General features: G+C 43.5%; 1 long non-coding RNA gene across 1 annotated transcript in view; it reads right to left on the reverse strand.

Moving 5' to 3' along the window:
* Positions 1-5,087, reverse strand: part of LOC139756500 (uncharacterized) — a 684,713-nt gene extending 679,626 nt beyond the window's left edge. The window contains exon 1 of the long non-coding RNA XR_011714361.1: positions 4,993-5,087. This is a non-coding gene — a long non-coding RNA (uncharacterized lncRNA). The remainder of the gene's footprint in view (positions 1-4,992) is intronic.
* Positions 5,088-7,150: the final 2,063 nt, after the last annotated feature.

The raw sequence follows: 7,150 nt of genomic DNA on the forward strand, positions 1-7,150 counted from the left end.
TCCAGAAATCTACAAATCTATAATACCCAAAAAAGGATGCATGATACTGCAACAGCTAGGACAATACATGGCACTACAAAAGCCAGGGCAGTAAAAGAAACAGCAACATCCAGTACAGTGCATATAACTCCCACAACATGCACAACATACAACGCTATAACGACCAAAGAGGGACAACAAGACACTGTAACGTCTTTACATAACCTGACAGCACAACCCAGCTTTAAGACAGCCCATACCTGCAGCACTAAGACAGCCCGTACCACAGTATCAGCCAAGACAGCCCATGCCACAGCATCAGCCAAGACAGTTCATGCCACAGCACTCATCAAGACAGCCAATATCACAGCAGCAGCCAAGACGGCCCACAACACAGCAACAAGCAACAGCTCACACTACAGGGGCAACTAAATCATTCCATAGCGGGCAGCACCAACCAAAACAGCCCATACCACAGCACCAGCCATGATAGCCTATACCACAGCACCAATCAGACAGCCCATGCCGCAGCAACAACCAAGACAGCCTACAGCACGGCACCAGCCAAGACAGCTCACAGCACAGCACCAGCCAAGACGGACAATGCCAAAGCTTCACCCGCTTATCCTGGCCAGATCAGCAGGTCCCACTGCATCAACCATGACAGTACACGACAATGTTAGGAGTGTGTGAATTCCCACATTTATTCCTCCACTCTGAAGGACTGTATGAATCTCTGGCCTGAACGAACACTATTTAACATAGGTATATGAAATCCTCGAATCAGAATATCTCGCTTTCGCTCGCGCGCGCCTCCCTGTCCATTAACGTGCCTCGGCCTGTGACAGCATGCACGGCTTCAGTGTGTTTATGTAAGTTTACAAATACGTGGAATAAACAGGTAACACAAGCCCTATCTGCCTATGAGGAGAATAACTACTGGTAGAACATATCAGTATAATGCTCCCTTGTGCCATTAGGTGAGTTCGTATATCAAATCATAACATGTTTCCGTCTCAATACCACATGCAGAATCCCTAGACTTCTAAAAAGGAGAAAGTTTCCTTTAAGGTGTATTTACCCAGACCAGGTTCCACAATATATAAAAAAAAAAGCAGCCTGGTAGATCAAAGCCTCCAAGAACGAAGCTCAATTTTATCAAATGTAACAGTAATTTTTCAAAAGACATGAACTGCATCATCACATCGGATCTTAAATTCCACATTCCTACGCTCGGTCAGCAACTTAAAACCCACATCTCCTGCAGACTGTTTTTCTTATGTTGAAGGCCTCAGTCACGGACAAAAGTCCACATCGATGCCGGGGCTTCATTGAAATATAGAGAGAACTATGAAACTGAGAAAGAAAAGACGAGGGAAAGTATTTACAAATTTTTGAGAAAAAAAGACCTATCTTGAAATGTGCCAGGTACTAGTTATTGCGAAAGACATGAGAAGGTAGAGATTTCCAAAGCCTCGACGTGTACGGAAAGAAGCAGTTATTCAAACGGCCCACCCTCGAGCTGCCGATGGCCACATAATAATCATGTGACGCAGCAGCTTGCCGAGTTTTGCGTGGTCTAGCTTGTGGTGGAGGCATACAAGCAGCCAGTTCTCGGATGCAAAGACCAAAGTAATACCTACAGAAGAGGGAGAGTGAACCAACACTGCGGCGTAGGGCAAGGGGGTCAAGTCTGAATTTAGCCTGGGTCATTTTATGTCGGACCACTTTCGACTCAATTCTGTCAAGTAAGGATACAGAGCTAGAACCACTCCATATGTCAGAGCAGTGCTCCATTCAAGGACAAATCAATCCCGTGTATAAACGGAGCAAATGTTCAGAAAAGAAGTTTTGACAACTAAACAAGACACCCAGTTTCTTAAGGGCAGACTTAGCTATCCCCGTAATGTAGGATCTCCAAAAAAGAGTGGATGTTACAGTAATATCAAGTATGTTCATTGAGTCAAGAGGTGGAATTACACAACCGTCAAAGGAGAGACGAGATTTGTGAGTAGTTTTCGATAGAGATATGGGAAGAAATTGGATCTTGGAGGCATTTAACAAGATTTTGTCTACCCCTCTCAAATATCCCGTCCCAGTCTGACTTTATTAAGGAGGTAGTGTCAAGACGAGATGCAGATCGAGTGAGGAGAGGGAGCAGAACTGAAGGATCCACGTGGATGAATGCGGCGTTGAGTCAAGTTAAGAGTGCATTGGATTATTTATGGAGCGGGAATCATTAAGAAAAAAGGAGAAAAAGTGTAGGGAACAGGAGAGCCTCTCGGACACTTCTGTTAACAGAGATGGAGAAAAGGGGGAAAGACTCATCCATTAACCACAGAGATAGATCAGCCAGAGAGGAAGCTAGATATCAAGGAGCAAAGTTAGGGTAGGAATCCAAAAGAGGAGAGCTTAGAGATGAGACCTCGAAGTCACACCCTGCAAAACCCTTCGATATGTGCAATATTCATTACACCTGCACATTGTGTTCTATATTGGGTTCCACAGGACCTAAGTCTCCCAACACTTTTATACATATCATCTTCTCTCATATCACAAAACTGGTTCTCTCATTTATAATGTATTACGAGACCCCTTTATTTCTTCAACGTCTACCCCAGCACACTGAAAATTGCATTATTTATTAACAAAAATATTTTGTATATAACCATAGTCTACAAACTACTTACACTTCTACGTACTGAATGCCAACCGCCATTCCTGGCTCAACATACACTCTGAGTTATCTTTCAATGTTTTTGCATTTTCAGGTGTTCCTAAGTTTTTGTATTTTCTTGTGCAAACTTTCCTACCGTCAAAGCTACATCATCGTTAGTGTCACCCCTGCACATGATGAAGAGGGCAAGTGCCGAGATAACTCCACACAACACTGCACACACAAGACCTACTCACCACAACTCTACGTCTCCTGCCTCCTGACCACGCTTCAATATGTTATATTTCGTCCTACAGCCAACAATGAGCCCATAACAGCGGCCCCGAGCATGCTACTGATTCAGCTTTAATGAAACTAATGTCGTCTCCATTACCACTTATGACGCATTCTGTTACGCTTTCCTTTCCTTCCTTATTATCTATATCAAGTATACAGAAGACTATCACAGTAGACCATCACAGTAAACTGTAAACCCAATGAGCTTCACATTGTCTCGTTATCAACTCCAATGCTGAGTATAATGGCATGTTATCAGTCGGAACTACATAGATGAATGTTTGTTCAATTTTGGTTCAATCTTGATCACTGTGCTCTAAGTTCTATAATTTGCTGCGTCAAGTATTGTGATAAGCAAACTTATAGGCTAAAAAGATAAAAACAAAAAAAATCGTACAAAATTCTTAAGTGCTGAACTCATCGACTTGGGTCCTGGACAATAGTAAACACAGCAGCAAGTCCGTAATTTCAGTTGGACCGAAATAAACTGACGATGTTAAATGATGCAATAATGAAACTTATTGATTGATGGTGAGTCCCGGATCCAGGTCGGGAGACTACCAGCAGCTGCAGCGTTCAAGTTGCACGCTCAACACGAGCACAGTGCCCTCACTGTGCTCCCGGGTCCTCAACCTCACAACCCACAAGGGTCAAATATACAGAAAGCGCCAATATGATCACTGAATCATCTTGAACACCTGAAGATCTTTACCACTGGTGGTTATGACGTGAAGTTGACAGTGTTTTGATATTGACCCTAGCAGTCGAGAGACCTATATAATAGTCCATGTAACATTAACGAGCCACAAGCCAAGAGGCTTCGTAGGAATATTCCACTACATTTAACTGTCACTAGTCAGGGGAACACAATTTCCTGGGATATCGATAACCAACACGTGGCTTGCTACTCCCATCTATTAATAAAACATCCACGCTAGATTGTTCACTTTTTTTTTTTTTTTTTGTCTGGAAAGCTTCCCAATTATGAGGATACGCTTCAAGTCAAACAGTAAACAAAAAAACAACTTACGATTTACTGATATCTTCAGTTCGTTTGTATCACTCTAATAATCTTCTCTTCATGAGCTAAATAACTATTATTCCTGTATATGACCATCCATTATTGTCCCTTATGTGACTGCCGTTCAAATCTTGATGCGAAATTATGTAAACTGTATAAAATACATTTGGGCAGTTTACATCACTACAAAAATTATATGGGTAAAGTAAGCTCGTCTTCAAACCCGAAAACGCACCACTTCAAAACATCAAAGAATAATTTTCGACATGTGTATCCCACAAAGCACTGTTCTGACTCAGGTGTCTGTGCATACAACAACAAATGGTTAATTAACTTCTCCTGTCACCTGTCATTCCCCCCATAACCACTTGAACAGAACCCAACACGAGAAACAGATATGGTAAGTAGAGTCCGGGAAGCTGCACTATAACAAACGTTTCATGCGGGCCGGGCAAGACACGAACAGGTTACGAATGTGTGTCACTCAACACCACACTAGTCTGACCTCTCGATACCCTTGACGTCTGATAATATAAATGTTTTTATCGGCTTTCATTTCAGGTGCTTAGTTACCCATTTTACCTTCTTACAATTCGACAAACAAATGCTTAATGTGAAGTAATGTGAATGTTTATGTAATATAATAATGAAATCTGGCATCTCGCGCCCGCAGCCACTCATAGAGGTTCGCGGGTAGGACGAGTTTGATTCACAAAACTTTAATCTTCTGAAGGTGTGGAACATGCTCAGCACACCTGGACCCACCGTAACATGGTCCACGGGAAAACAGACACCGGGACTGTTGGAAGTAGGATGTGATCACCGCCTTGTAAGGTGAGGGAGAGCCTGGCTGGGAGGAGATCCAAACCCCAAAGTTACACCAGGAGAGTGCGGGTAGCGTGTGCGCTAAGTGATGAAAATAAACAACCTCACACAAAGTTATTTCTTAAATAATTTTTCATTTTCATGCTTTAGTACACAACTGCAACGATTACACAGGTCGTCTTACACACCAGAACTACGATACACTAAATATTACCTGAATATTTAACACTCCACTGTATAACCTCGCTACGAACAGCGAGCGACACGCACACCACCTCACAGGCTGAGCCTTGCCAGCGCACTGAAGTGGACTCCAGTTGGAGGGCCAAACTAACAGCAGTCAGCGTTGCCAATTCTGGTATACTTGGCTCACTTTATAGCTATGTAGCTTATTTCGCAGTACATACTTTGACTACTACTGCTACTATTATTGTATAGTTCCATCATAGCAACAGTGGCCGTATATCGTGAAAACAGAATATGACACCGTTAGCGAGGAGAGAATTTTTGTTGCAGACTACTTTTCACGAGTTATGAACTTATAGATGATTGTTGAAAAAACAGCCCAAAATTTTATAATCACTCGTGTGATTGATAAGTTTACTTGGTTTACGATAAGAAACTATAATAAATCAAGAAACATTATCACATTAGAAGGATGGACGAGATTATTAATGGATGATAGGATATCTTTACACACGTTCTCTTAACACCCGTTGCAAGTGCTACAATAGACTGGTATGTGAATACCAGTTTCATCAACAGAGGCGGCAAGAAAGAGGATATGTTTGTGGCAGCAGACGTGGACGGCGGAGGAGGCCGTGTCGCGCGTGCCGCCATCTGCCGTCAGTGGCGGGAACCCTGTGACGGGGCGTGGGAAAACGGGACCTACCTGGACCTCAGCTGACTCAGGTGGGTCGCCCGGGGGGCCAGACTTCAGCTTTACCTAAGACGTGCTGCTGACCCCCCACCCAGCGTAACACGGATGCTTGTCACAAATGAATGAAGCGGTTTATCTCGCAGTCCGGCGGACCCGCACCTGCGCTTACTCCCCGTTTTCCAAGTGTTCCGTAGGTTCTCTGGAGGTACTTTCACCTTCATACTTGCCCGTCGTTTCCTGCATTAGCGAGGTATCGCCAGATACAGACGAAGAACGGCCTCATTCGCTCACATCCACTCTCCAGCTGCCGTGTATAATGCAAAGAAACCAAAGGGTCCACGGACCTTTCCTAGGTTCCCTAACTGCTTGTTGTGCCCTGGTTCAGCCTGTTGACAGCACGTTGCCCAATGTCTGTCGTATTGCTACAATTCACTCTGACCCATGCACGCTTCATACCCTTCCCCCTGTATGTTCAGGCTCCGATATCTCAAAGCATCTTTAGCACCATCCTTCCATCTTGTCCCCAGTCTTCTTCTCTTCCTTAATCCATATACTTTTGACAGGTATACCCTCTCAGTCAGTCTTTCCTCACTCATCCTCTCCATATCTTCAAACCATTTCAGCACATCGTCCATGCTCTTCTTATCACCATAAATCTTTCTTACACTTATTTCTTACTTGATAAAACCTTCTCACACCACCTCAAACATTTAATTTCCAACATACGCACGATCTTCCACTTTTTCTCGCATCCATGTATCACTGTCTGGACGACTGTACCATCAAACATACCCATCTTTGCACTTCCACTCTCCTCAAAATAACGTCACTCACTCTGTGACTTACTTCAGTTCCCATTGTTTCATCCAGCGTCATGTCTTCTGTCATGTCCACACCCTGGTATCTAAGTGCAGCATATCTTCCAGTTTCACTCATTCAAACTCACTTCACTCAACCTATCGCTAATTACTGCGAAGTTTAACCTTAGTTCTATTCATATTGACTCTATTTTTTCTCCTTTCACACTCCCTCCCAAACTTAGACACCAGCTTTAGCAGTTTTTCACTCAAGGCTGCCACCAAAGCCGTGTCATGTGTAAATAGAAAAAACTCACTTACCAGCCTCTCACAAGCTAACAGATTGCAGACTAGCCTCTCTCTCCGTGGCCCTCGTATTCATCCCACTCACTGACTCATCCATAAACAGGTTAAACAGCCAAGGTGACATCACACATCCTTGCCGCAGACCCACTTTCGCCTGAAATAAGTCATCCTCTTCTCTTCCTACTTGCACACACGCCTTAATGTTTCGCTGCTTGTAGAAGCTTTCCTCCCAAACTTTATGTTCGCAACACCACCAACAAGGCATATCTCTTTAACCTTACCGTACGCATTCTCTAAATCCTAAATGCAACATACAGACACCTCTCTTCCTTTTTCCAAGTAATTTCCGTACAGATCTTCAAAGCTAACACCTGGTCTACATATTCTCT

This window comes from Panulirus ornatus, chromosome 22, assembly GCF_036320965.1.
Source record: "Panulirus ornatus isolate Po-2019 chromosome 22, ASM3632096v1, whole genome shotgun sequence".
NCBI classification, from domain to species: Eukaryota; Metazoa; Arthropoda; class Malacostraca; order Decapoda; family Palinuridae; genus Panulirus; species Panulirus ornatus.